The sequence below is a fragment of the Staurois parvus genome, unplaced genomic scaffold, assembly GCF_062004578.1.
Source record: "Staurois parvus isolate SC_StPar_1 unplaced genomic scaffold, SC_StPar_1.0 ptg000092l, whole genome shotgun sequence".
Classification (NCBI taxonomy): Eukaryota; Metazoa; Chordata; class Amphibia; order Anura; family Ranidae; genus Staurois; species Staurois parvus.
Window position 1 is genome coordinate 3,800,658 of NW_028317888.1, and position 14,060 is coordinate 3,814,717.

The following is a 14,060-nucleotide window of genomic DNA, read 5'->3' on the forward strand; positions in this document are numbered from 1 at the left end:
ACTAATATGTTTCCTGCATATGGCAGTATCTGGGATGATTTAAGGGCTTCATGTTCATCTATACATTTACATAGATCCCCTTTAATCTGGTCCACAATGTGGAATTTATCAGATCCGAGTGTATAGCAAAGCGATGTACTAGATCGTTGCCAATGTAAATCTGATACCGGGGCTCATTGATTACCAGGAATAAATGATTGGCCGTTTCACCCCCAACTGAAATGGATAACATGCATTTGGCAATAATATTATGACTTTTGGAGTCATTATCCAGATCATGGATCCAGTTATCCTGAGGGTTGGGATACCTGACTACTTTAGGATTAGACATTTGTTTTAGTAGATCTCTACTAATGTAACTATTTCCCGGTGTAAAGCCAGTTTAGCCTTTTTAGTACTTCCCAGGTCATTGACTTTGAAGGGAAAGAACACATCCTCATTCACCTTTCCAATCCTTGCTAGGAATTGTGTATGATTACTGAACCCAGTAGAGTCAGTATCTTCTCTATGGAGGTGAATAGAACGTCCCCTTCCAGGCAGACATCTCTGACTCTTTCAGGGGACACACATATGGTGTTCTCCTCCTGTCCACATAAGGTGGAGGTAGGTGTGTCCTGTAAGAAGGAAACATCTGGAATTTGGCTGTTCCTGAAATGGACCTCAATAGAGTCCGGTCTTTCCTCCATCACGTGGCAGTTACACGGATTGTGATAGGATTGGGAGTGCTCATAATTAATTGGCACATTGACCTGTGACCATATAACCTCACTGATAAAATCAATGACAGGGTTTCATCTCTGAAGGAGATCTATAGCAATAATTAGGGGTCATAGGGCAAACCAACTAGCAGTGTGGGATGGCAGATTCTTTTATTTCCCACCATGAAATGTAGCCAAGCCGTACCTGATACCTTCATGGCTGTACCGGATACACTCACAGGTTTTGCTGGGAAACTTTTCACCTTTATATTTCCCTGAAGAGAAGTCTTGGATTTGTTGGAAATCTTTCTGAGTTCTAATAGTTGCTTGGCTCCCCGTGTCTAATAAAGCCGTGATCTTTGGTAAATGATGATGTCATTCCACTTCAATGGAATACCTTTTGTCAATGTCCTGTAATGGGCAGAGGTACCTTGGGTGAGAAGTGAAGGTGTCTTTATGCTTTGTCTCATCCGCTGACCCCCCCTTCTTCTTCACATGGAAGCTCCTTGGACGGCTTGTCACGTTTTCATTGTGGAGGATTCTGTGGGCTGTAATACAGAAACACAAACATTCTGCCCCCCCTTACCTTTTGGCATAGGACAGGTTCAATCCTTCTCAGACATACAGACACTTGGCTTCATTTGTGCTCTCTTGTTTATCGGGACATTACAGGCATTATCATTGTTTGATGCTTTAACCTGTTCATTCCTGCTTCCTACTGAGGACGATTTTCTGCAGGATTGGGATTCCCTAAAAAAGGATTCTTAGTGTTAGCAGTGAAGAAATTGGTTATTTCCCCATTTGTTCTGCTAATACACTGAACTGACCTGCATCTGCTCCAGGCTTCATATAGATTACTTCTACTTTTCCAATGGACTTTTGGGTTTGGAGTTCTGGAATTGGATGTCTGGGATCTGACAGAACTTTCTGTTTCAGAACCAGATTGGACCTTTTTCTGGTTGGACCTGTAATTCCGGTAATAACCTCCCTGATTTCTCCTGTCGGTTAGTAAATTGATGCTTTTTGTCTGAGTTGTCAGTGACGGGGACCTTCTTGAAATCCAGATTGGGTTTAGACGTCTTCTGACTGAGAGGTCTGGAGCTTCAACAACTTCAGCATAACTCCTTTTTGGGGATTCAAACTTTCTGGGATCCTTTTTAATCTGAGTCTCAGCTGTGTTTTCTGTGGGCTTTGTAAATCTCCTGCCCTGAGACTCCTCCCCATGCTGTAATCCAGCGTAGAGGGCGGTCCTCTCTGTCAGTAGCCAATCCAGAGTTTTTCTGGGATTGTAATCGCGGGCCAAAATCATTTCTTTTTTATTTGGGAAAGCATCATAAAACAATTGGACACATTCAGGGCTGTCATAATCAGGATCTTTTTCAGCCAGGCTGTAGGCATTCTTGAGAACGGACAAAATCTCTCGGGGACTTTGATTTGGCCGACATTTTAAAGTCAAAATGTCTCTTTTATCAGCAGTAGCTGAGCGGTAGGGACCAAATTCTGCTTTTATTTCTGATACCACTTCAGACCATCTTATTACACCCGTGTCTCTGAGGCAAGTCAAGAAATTCCTGTGCTTTGGCTGAGACACCCATGGGACAAATTCAGTTTTCTGTTTGTCAGAATTCAAACTTCGGGTCATCATCGCCTCCTCGTAGGTTTCTGTGTGATCAATTATAGAAGGAGATCCTTTCTTAGTAAAGAGACCCACAGTTTCTGTTAGGAATGGTATCACTTTGGTGGTATCATACACAGGCCTCTGGGATTTTCTCTCACTTTTGGGGTGTTTATGAAGTGAGATGGGTCTTAATTTAGGAAGATAATGTTCCCTACTGGAAGGCATTTCATCCTCATCTGGGGGGTCACTGTAGTTACTCTCAGATTCTGAAGCCTCTGATTTTAATGGGATTACAATTTTAGGCCTCATAGAATGGTCTGGGTGTGAGCTGCTAAAGGGTTCAATGACATTTGTAGTCTGCCAAGTAGAAGGTGTAACCCTTGTACTGCTGGCTTTTAGCTCCTGTGTCTCCGGTACCAATTGCTGATTTGCGCGGTTTTGGACATCTACCTCATGCTGGAGATGGGTATTCGCAATGCTCAGCTTTTCACATTCTCATTTCTAAAGTTGATTTTATCCCTTTACAGTCAGACAACTCCTCAGAGATCTGATCTAGACTCTTAACCACCTCCCATCCGGCCGTTGTATATAAACAGCCAGATGGTGGCAGTGTCATGTTTCACATGACTGTCATATGCCTTTAAGTGTTTTCTATATTTTTTCTCTGCTCCTCCCTTTCCTTTGGTTTAGTTAATGTTGTATAGATAGCCCTCCCCCTTTCCCAGGAATGCATTGCAGCTCTAGCCTCATGTCATGGAGCAGGAAACATTATGATCTTTTGACCTATCGAATGTTCATTGTTGTAAGATTCTCTCAGTTTATGGAATAAACTTCACAAGATCTACAAGATGTCTTATCGATTGAGTCACTGACTGTGGTATCCAGCTGAGGTTGAAGTTATCGCTATCTCATCACAACTTTAAGTTACAGAGATCACACTATCAATGCTTAGATTGGAGAGACAGAACAGGCAGTGCAGGGGCAGCTGGCTGTTTATAAACAGCCTCCCCGCCCCCTGCTTGTTCGCGCTCCCTGGGAGCAACGCGATCCGGTGCCCGCTGTGTCCTCCAGACACAGTGGAACACCGATCGTCGTATGGGACCTCTGTGTGAGGTGCCAATCATGTGATCACTGATTGGCCAATCAGTGAGCACATGCAGAGTAGTAAGCAAGATGTCACTTCTGACATCATTGCTTACTATGTGTGAAATCTGTGAATGATCACAGAGGTCACATAGTACAGGGCTATTCACAACAGCCTTGTACCATGTGACAAGCTGTGACCAATCACAGCTCACACAGTATTTATCAATGGCTGCAAGAATGCAGCCAGAGTGAAGGAGAATTGATTGCTTTTACAGCCTTTATGGGTGTAAAATAATCAGTGTAAAAAAAAAAATCTTCATTATCCCCCACAAGTAGTACAGTGTCACCATGGTGACGCTGTAATACTAGGGTGACAGTAGGTAAAAAAAACCCATAAATAATAATTTAAAAATGTAAAAAAAAATGTTTAAAAGTTATAATTTTTGGTTATAAACTAATTTGGGTCTTTTTTTTTACTAAAAAGGTAACGGAATCAATTTTGGCTAAGATTTATGATGAAATATTATTTGGTTTTAGTGGTTAGTAAATCGTTTGTGAGTTTTAGGAGAGCAGTTTCTGTGGAGTGTTATGGGTGAAATCCAGACTGAAGGGGATCCAGAAGGTTATATTCAATAAGGTGGCAGCCCAGTCGGTTGTAGACTAGACGTTCAAGGAGTTTGGGGGCAAAAGGGATTAAGGAGATGGGTCTTAGGTTACCAAGATTGGTGAGGTCCAGTGAGGCTTTTTTAAGTATGGAGGTGACTAGCGCATGTTTTAGAGAGTTGAGGAAGATGCCAGTAGAAAGGGAGAGATTGAAGATATGAGTTAAAGAATGAAGGATAGAGCCAGAGGGTGACCGTAGTATTCACGAGGGAACAGGGTCCAGGGGGCAGGTGGTTAGGTGGGCTTTAGAAAACAGTTTACCAACCTCCTCTATAGTAGCTGGGTTACACAAGGGAAGTATAGATTGTGCAGGTGGACAAGGAGTGTAGGGTGAGGAAGATGTCTGGTGGACAAGGAGTGTAGGGTGAGGGAGATGTCTGGTGCACAAGGAGTGTAGGGTGAGGGAGATGTCTGGTGGACAAGGAGTGTAGGGTAAGGGAGATGTCTGGTGGACAAGGAGTGTAGGGTGAGGAAGATGTCTGGTGGACAAGGAGTGTAGGGTGAGGGAGATGTCTGGTGGACAAGGAGTGTAGGGTAAGGGAGATGTCTGGTGGACAAGGAGTGTAGGGTGAGGAAGATGTCTGGTGGACAAGGAGTGTAGGGTGAGGAAGATGTCTGGTGGACAAGGAGTGTAGGGTGAGATATCTGTACAGTGGAGATCTCATCACAAATTGTATCATTCTTATTTTTGAAGTGATTAGCGATCTCCAGGGCAGTGAGTGAGTTAGGGGGTGGAGGTAGAGAAGGATGAAGTAGAGAGTTAAAGGTAGAAAAGAGTTGATGGGGATTGCATGAGAGGGTGTTAATGAGAGTGATAAACTAGGTCTGTTTGGCAGTGTGGAGACAAGAATTGTATTTTTGAAGGGCAGATTTATATTGGTCGAAGTCTTGCTGGGTCCTAGTCTTACGCCATAAAAGCTCAAGAGCACGGCTACGTGTTTTGAGGCATCTGGTATTGCTTGTTTGCCAGGGCTGTAGCAGTCGGGGCCTAATTCTGTGTGTAGTGAGGGGGGCCAATGTGTCCACGGTGGATGACAGTGAACTATTGTAGACAGAAGTGGCCAGGTTGGGGAAGGACATGACTGAGATTTTGTCATAGAGACAATCTGTTGCCAAAAAAAGAAGTGAAGGGTTAAGATAACGAAGGTTTCTACGGGTAACTGGTAGTTGGAAGACAAGGAGGAGGAAGCCAGGGAGAAAGTGAAGCTGATAAGGGATCAGAGAGAGGAAGAGGGAAGTTGGTGAGGATGCAAGGAGTGCATAGGTAGGAGAATACAAGGTGGAGGCAGTTACCATTGGAGTGAGTAGAAGCATGCGTCCATTGTTTTAGGTCAAAAGAAGTGGTTGGGCTCAGAAGTTTAGAGGTAGCAGGAGTGTTACGATTAACAGGGATGTTGATGTCACCAAGAATGATTGTGGGAATTTCAGAAGAGAGAAAGTAAGGCAGCCTGGCAGGGAAGTCATCAAGGAAGCTGGATATCGGTCCAGGAGGACAATAGATCACAAAAATTCTTAAAGAAACTGGAGAGAACAGACAAATACAGTGAACTTCAAATGAGGAGAGGGACAGAGAGGGAGGTGAATGGAGGACCTGAAAAGTGCTTTGAGGGGATAGGAGGATTCCTACTCCACCTCCTTTCCGTCCACTAGGCCTGGGAGAGAGAGTCCAGAGGAGACCACCATGGGAGAGGGCAGCAGGAGAGGGAGAGTCAGATTCATGAAGTCAGGTTTCTGTAACTGCAAGCAAGTTAAAGGAGTTTGTGATAAAAAGGTCATCTACAGAGGTGAGATTGTTACAGACAGAGCGGGCATTCCAGAGGACACAGGAAATCATCATCATCATCAGGTCACCTGATCTCCCTTGGAATGACTGGTGACTGCATTGGTTTGTGGTGTGAATGGATCTGAACCTCCTTTTGTCACCTCTTCCTTTATATCTTGGTTGAATATACAGATGTTGTTACGTTCAGCACTTTGTTGGCTGTCTTGGTTGTACATTACTATAATATGTCTGCTGTCCAAGTAAGATGAGTGCACATTGCAGGCCGGAGTCTTCTCTTCATCATCCTGCTGGTCATTGATCATCAACATAATGGAGGAGTTTATTTTTTTAATTACTTTTATTTTTCCTTCATGTTCTTTTTTTCAATTTTGATGAACAATTACATTTTGTAAAATGCAATAAAAAAATAAAAAGAATCACTTTACATTTAGGGGTCCATTCATAAAAGATGTCATAACAATTTATCTGGCATGAGTGCGTGTCCATTCCTTCTGTGTGACTGGGGGAATGATGGCTGTTATTAGGATATTTGCTGGTCGAATGATCTCCATTGATTTAAAATGGAAAATACCACATGTGCCACTAGATGGAGAGTATTGCTAAAAAACATAGCGCCATCTACAGGCCAAATGTGGTATTTTCCATATTAAATCAATGACTGGTTGAATATTGTTGGTTTATTGGACTTTTGTCCTTCTATGTCTGATGTACTCATACCTGCAGGAGTATGATCTCAGGGATTAGTATGACACCGTGCCTGAAGAAAAAAACTAACTACCTAAAGAACATTTGTTGGACAAACGTGATGATCATTCATCCGCCATGACAAATTCTGAACATACATTAACACAGTGATTTCTTATGATCATCAGCTCCATCTAGTGACCAAAATGGGGGATTTTTCCTAAAATGAACTCAGAGTAAAAATAAAACAAAACTGCATTCTGGCCACTAGCTGGAATAAATCAGAGTATGAAATTATTATTATTATACAGGATTTATGGCGCCAACAGTTTGCTCAGCACTTTACAATATAATGGGAGACAATACAGCAACAATACAGATCAATACAAGAGGGATAGGAGGGCCTGATCCTCAGAGCTTACAATCTAAGAGATAAAATACATCCAATATTCATCACAGCTGGGCGAATGCCGGTCACATCTGTTCAATTAAATATTTTTTACAAATAGAATGCAAAATCTCCCACCACAAAATATACTCAGCCAATGACAGGTCAGGACTCCATTGTTATTCTTCTTCTGCCATCAATGGCCAACCCGGTCCCACACTTCATCCATGTCTTTGGGGACCTCTGATCTCCTTATGAACTGTTTCTTCCATGATGATCAGCCATGGAGTATATCTGAGGTGTATATCAGGGTGTGCTTCTTCCCCACATGATAGCTGGGATGTCCAGCAACATTCATCTAGAAAACATTTCCCACACTCAAGGCACTAATACACCTCCAGGTTGTGTGGGACCCCTGATGTACAGGAAGACAGGACTTCAGTGAGAAACATTTCCCTCACTCATGTCCGGAACGCGGCTTCTTCCCCTTGTGAGATCTCTGATGTCCAGAAAGATAGGACTTCTGTGAAAAACATTTCCCGCACTCAGGACAGGAATACGGTTTCTCCCCTGTGTGCAATTTCCGATGTTTGTAAAGATCAGACTTCTGTAAAAAAACTTTTCCCGCACTCAGGACAGGAATATGGCTTTTCCCCTGTGTGAGACCTCTGATGTCTGTAAAGATTGGACTTGTCTGAAAAACATTTCCCACACTCAGGACAGGAATACGGCTTCTCTCCTGAGTGAGATCTCTGATGTGTGTCAAGATGGGACTTAAATGAAAAACATTTCCCACACTCAGAACAGGAAAGTGGCTTCTCCCCTTTGTGAGATCGCTGATGTGTGTAAAAATCTGAAGTGTCTAAAAAACATTTCTTGCACTTAGGACAGGAATACGGCTTCTCAACCGTGTGATATCTCTGATGTCTGTTCAGACTGGACTTCCATGAAAAACATTTCCCACACTCAGGACAGGAATATGGCTTTTCTCCTGTGTGAGATCTCTGATGTTTGTGATAAAAGGACTTGTCTGAAAAACATTTCCCGCACTCAGGACAGGCGTATGGTTTTTCCCCCTTGTGAATCCTTTCATGTGTGACAAGATCTGATTTTACTACAAAACATTTCCCGCACACAGAACAGGAATACGGCTTCTCCCCCTTGTGAAACCTCTGATGTCTGTAAAGTTGGAACTTTCTTAAAAAACATTTCCCACAGTCAGGACAGGAGTGCGGTTTTTCCCCCGTGTGACGCCTTTGATGGGTGACAACATCTGATTTTAGTACAAAACATTTCCCACACTCAGAACAGGAATATGGCTTCTCACCTGTGTGAAACCTCTGATGTCTGTAAAGTTGGGACTTCCTTAAAAAACATTTCCCGCACTTAGGACAGGAATACGGCTTCTCACCTGTGTGAGATCTTATATGGACATTAAGACCATATTTAGAACGGAAACCTTTTCCACACTCAGTACAGGAGAAGCTCTTCCCTGTTGGAAGGCCGGCCCGGTCCCGCATAGTCTGAGGTTCCTCAGGATACGAGGAATCCGATGGTCCATCTACACTGGGTGGGGCCGGATGGACATTGGAGGGAGGCGGGTTTTCTCCTAGAATATACTGTATGATGTCCTCATCTTCTACTTTCCATTCTGGAGACAAAGTGAGACAATCCTCTGAGGTTTTCCTCATCTCCCGGCCATGGACTAAAATACAAAGACAAAGAGGATTACTAGACAGAAGCTGATTGGTTTCCCCAAACAGGACTCCGCCCACATCAGGCAGCTTGGTCTAGATGGGTGACTTCCATCATGACTTTGTACACGACTTTCCAGAAACATGATGCTACTTCAAAGCAAACATCGAAGGGATTATAAAGTCCCAAGCACATTCCATTCACACCTGAGCATAGCCGAAATGTAAGTTCCCACTGTGACAGACCCAACCGGGACATGGGCTTTTGGAGGGGACTACAGGCTGGCCTCTTGCCTACTGACCATGGCCCTGGTGTCTGAGGGGGCTCTATTCTTTGGTGTGTGCCTGGGGGGACCTTTGGAGTAGCTTACTTGGGACTCAAGTCCATATCTCCCCAAAACACACAGACTCTGAGAACTGGAGGACCAACATACAGATTTGGGGTCCCTGTCCCCAAACTAGAATTGACTGTTTTCAATCCCCCTCCTTCCTAGACTCAGAGACTCTAAGAAGATGTTGATATAATCAGTAAAACAACCTGATGCTGAGGACTCTTGCTGGAATCTGTTTATTAAGGTGTGATGTGTCTTTCTCCCAGTGTGTGCCTCCTAGGTGTGCATTGTTAATGGAGTCACCTATTGTTTGTCTGTTGGGAAGTCCTTCTGGAGGTGCCTACATGATAGGATTAGACCGATGTCAGCTTCACCTCGTTATCTAACCAGCGTGGGATGTTTACCCTGATGGAGGTCCTTCTGGAGGTGCCTACATGAAAGGATTAGACCGATGTCAGCTTCACCTCGTTATCTAACCAGTGTGGGATGTTTATCCTGATGGAGGTCCTTCTGGAGGTGCCTGAATGATAGGATTAGACCGATGTCAGCTCCACCTCGTTATCTAACCAGTGTGGGATGTTTATCCTGATGGAGGTCCTTCTGGAGGTGCCTACATGATAGGATTAGACCGATGTCAGCTTCACCTCGTTATCTAACCAGTGTGGGATGTTTATCCTGATGGAGGTCCTTCTGGAGGTGCCTACATGATAGGATTAGACCGATGTCAGCTTCACCTCGTTATCTAACCAGTGTGGGATGTTTATCCTGATGGAGGTCCTTCTGGAGGTGCCTACATGATAGGATTAGACCGATGTCAGCTTCACCTCGTTATCTAACCAGTGTGGGATGTTTATCCTGATGGAGGTCCTTCTGGAGGTGCCTACATGATAGGATTAGACCGATGTCAGCTCCACCTCGTTATCTAACCAGTGTGGGATGTTTATCCTGATGGAGGTCCTTCTGGAGGTGCCTACATGATAGGATTAGACCGATGTCAGCTTCACCTCGTTATCTAACCAGTGTGGGATGTTTATCCTGATGGAGGTCCTTCTGGAGGTGCCTACATGATAGGATTAGACCGATGTCAGCTTCACCTCGTTATCTAACCAGTGTGGGATGTTTATCCTGATGGAGGTCCTTCTGGAGGTGCCTACATGATAGGATTAGACCGATGTCAGCCTCACCTCGTTATCTAACCAGTGTGGGATGTTTATCCTGATGGAGGTCCTTCTGGAGGTGCCTACGTGATAGGATTAGACCGGTCAGCTTCACCTCATTATCTATCCAGTGTGGGATGTTTATCCTGATGGAGGTCCTTCTGGAGGTGCCCACATGATAGGATTAGACCGATGTCAGCCTCACCTCGTTATCTAACCAGTGTGGGATGTTTATCCTGATGGAGGTCCTTCTGGAGGTGCCCACATGATAGGATTAGACCGATGTCAGCTTCACCTCGTTATCTAACCAGTGTGGGATGTTTATCCTGATGGAGGTCCTTCTGGAGGTGCCCACGTGATAGGATTAGACCGATGTCAGCTTCACCTCGTTATCTAACCAGTGTGGGATGTTTATCCTGATGGAGGTCCTTCTGGAGGTGCCCACATGATAGGATTAGACCGATGTCAGCTTCACCTCGTTATCTAACCAGTGTGGGATGTTTATCCTGATGGAGGTCCTTCTGGAGGTGCCTACATGATAGGGTTAGACCGATGTCAGCTTCACCTCGTTATCTAACCAGTGTGGGATGTTTATCCTGATGGAGGTCCTTCTGGAGGTGCCTACGTGATAGGATTAGACCGATGTCAGCTTCACCTCGTTATCTAACCAGTGTGGGATGTTTATCCTGATGGATACTATTTGTTGGCACTGCCCCTATTTCTGGAGTGTATAAAAACTGTATTTCTGTTCAGTAAAGTCGTTCTTGTTTGACATCTAAGCTAGTCTCGTCTAGTCTTGGGTGCAATGCCCGGCTACAATACCTTGGGCCTATGTCCTGGAGGTGAGGAAGTGGTTCTATGATGGAATCACCCATTTGGGGTGATAGGCATTCCGTCACATTTAGTGACAAGCAGTGGGATGTTTCATGCAGTCTGGGACATCCAAACCACCACTGGGATCTGAGGTCCGGTTAGCAGAAGAGGAGAGGTATGGACACCAGCCGCCATGGAAGAGGAATACGTAAGGAGGGTGCAAGAGATGCGGATGCAGCACAGAGGACCGGTGCCAGTGCAGGTCCTGCAGGGATGAGATGACTCTGTCCGCTGGCAGCTGTGGAAGGAAGAGCTAGACTGAGAGCAGCGCTGCCAAGGTAAGTCTCCTCTCCATCCAGGACAGGTACTGGTCGCAGTATGAAGTGTGGGTGCTGTTATTGGGGGAACAGCTGCACAAGGAGTGGACAGTTGGGTTAAGAAGGCTGGTCCAAGCAGAAATGCTGCTGATTGAGAGCTTCAGAGCCTTCCGCTGGCATGTAGCCCAGGGGTGCCCTCGGACAGAAGACAACAGCCTGATGGAAGGCTTTGGCTATGATGGCTTGAGGCTGTTGTACTGGAGGCTGTCACAGGATCCTGACTTCAGGAATGATCTGGAATGGCATTTGGAGGAAATCATGGATTACAGGGACCAGATGCTGAACATCTCAGAAGTGCGCTGGGCACAGGAAGATATGGAGTTTCTAGGCCTTCAGGAATGGGAGGTGGAACAAGCATATAAAAGACTACTCAACAAAGCTCATCAGTATGGCCAACACCCATGGATGGGATGGATTATGAGTTACCCACCGAAGTGCTGCAAGCCGGTGCCCTGGATTTTCAGCAATTCCAGAGACTGAGGATTTATTAGACTTTTCTGCTAAGGAGGAACAGCCCAGATTACACATAAAAAACACACACAAAAAATAAATGGGAATATGTGTTTATGCTGCATTCAGGTGAGAATGGGATATACTAGGGAGAACGTTTTTAGAAAGCAAGGATGACCAGGGAGAAGAGGTCAGGGTTAAAAAAAAACAAAACACATCATGCTTCAGAAGTAGCAGAAAATGTGCAGCAATTAAGAAAAACACAACGTACTGGTGACTTTACATTGAAGTCTATGGGAGTTGTGCTGCATAAGAATTAGGGCAGCACAGTGGCTCAGTGGTTAGCACTTCTGCCTGGCAGTACTAGTGTCGCCGGTTCAAATCCCAACCATGGCACCACCTGCCTGTAGTTTACATGTTCTCCCTGTGCCTGCATGGGTTTCCTCCGGGTACTCCGGTTTCCTCCCACACTCCAAAGACATGCTGGTAGGTTAATTGGCTCCTGTCTAAATTGTTCCTTAGTATGTGTATGTATGAATGTAAGTTAGGGACCATAGATTGTACACCCCTTGAGGGTTAGGGACCGATGTGAATGTAAAGCGCTGCGTAAGTTGATTGCACTATATAAAGTACCTGAAATAAATAAAATAATATAAAATTGCAGTGACTCATGGCACATGAGTGAGGATGGGGGGGAGAACAACCAAGATGAAGACTGGACTGATCCTGAAGACCACCATCATTGGGGTATTGACTCCTCCCTCATTATCACTTTCTGTTTAAGGGTCCAAAGTTGGAGGATGTTATCACATTATTATCACCATGTAAAAGTCTGTGCTCCAATCACATCATCCGATATAAAATGTCCAGCTGGGAGGAAATGGGTGTAAAATAATGTATTGTACAGCTTTTTATATAGGATACAAATATTAGGGTAGTACAGTATATAGTGCAGGGGTCCGGAGTATGTAATGTGCAATATAAATTATACAGTGTAAGGGTCAGACTGCACTCTGGGGTCTTGACTTGGGTCTGAGACTATACAGTCATATCCCTCCACCCAGAACAGCCAGCAGACCACAGAGCAAGGAACCCTGGGACATTGCTCTCTCAGTAAACTTGCTAGACCCACTAATGGGGAAGCAGATACAAGACTCACACCCCAGGTGCCTAGGTCTAGTAACATTTATGGTGAAAGTCAACATTTTGCTGCCAGCTGAACCCCAGAATCTCCATAAATCCAGTCTAGATACATAAATTGTGTCTGCAGCACAGAGAAGGAAGATTATCCGAGAGAAATCCAGGAATACAGGACGGGGAACACAGCTCAGGAAAGTGACCAGGGGATTACAGGCTGATATCACCCAGTCCCCGCCCTACTCTGGACCAATCAGTGAGCAGTATGGGTGGAGGAATGGATTTAGTGTTCATGACCCACCTGTGCTGATCTCTGTAGGAGTGTCCTCCTCTATAAATGTCCCCGTTATTCCATCCTCCTCCATAGACTGCTGATCATCCCTCACATACGCCTCTTCTTCTTCTGCTTTCACCTCAAATTCTATATTTATCAGATCTCCACTCTAAATCAAGAGACAGATCAGCAATAACATCTGTAAAATATAAGCTTTAATATTGTGACATCAATTAAAACTTTCATATCATCTATAAAATATATTAATTCACAGAAAATATCAACACATCACCTTTACAAGTCCATGTTCTAGATTCTCCATCCCACCAACCTTGTAATGGTGAGGGATGGTGTGACCTTCCTGTGTGGAATCCTGGGAATACAGAGGACGGGGACATCTCTCTGGGGGGTTCCTGGTATTAGGTGGCTCCATCATATCCTTGTGTCCTTCTGAAAACTCCTCCATCACTCCATACTCCTCATCCTCCTCTTTATACTCTTCTTTAACAACAATAATATAATCATCGAGGATTCCACTCTGAAAGATATAATAAAACATTCATTGTAACAAACATGCTGTGTATAAATCACAACTACCAATAATTGTCATCATCTACCTGATGATGGTGAGGGATGGTGTGACCTTCCTGTGTGGAATCCCGGGAATACAGAGGACGGGGACATGTCTCTGGTGGGTTCCCATGACTGGATCCATCTGTAGGAAACACACACACTGACTGAATCCATTGTTTCTATGTGTTTATCAGATGATGGGGGATCTAGGTGGATCCTCCGTACTGCTCTCTCCTTTACAATAAAGTCTCCTCTTACCCGGTGATGTGAGGGGCGGCTGATTGTCCATCATGACGTCCTTGTAGAGATCCTTGTGTCCTTCTAAATACTCCC

The 14,060-nt window shown here is 44.5% G+C and overlaps 1 protein-coding gene and 1 pseudogene across 1 annotated transcript in view; one reads left to right on the plus strand and one right to left on the minus strand.

Moving 5' to 3' along the window:
• LOC149468151 (uncharacterized) overlaps window positions 1-14,060 on the plus strand; it is a 41,739-nt gene that overhangs the window by 11,098 nt on the left and 16,581 nt on the right. The gene's annotated exons all lie outside the window — the stretch shown is intronic.
• On the minus strand, window positions 6,827-9,381 carry LOC149468152 (uncharacterized; annotated as a pseudogene).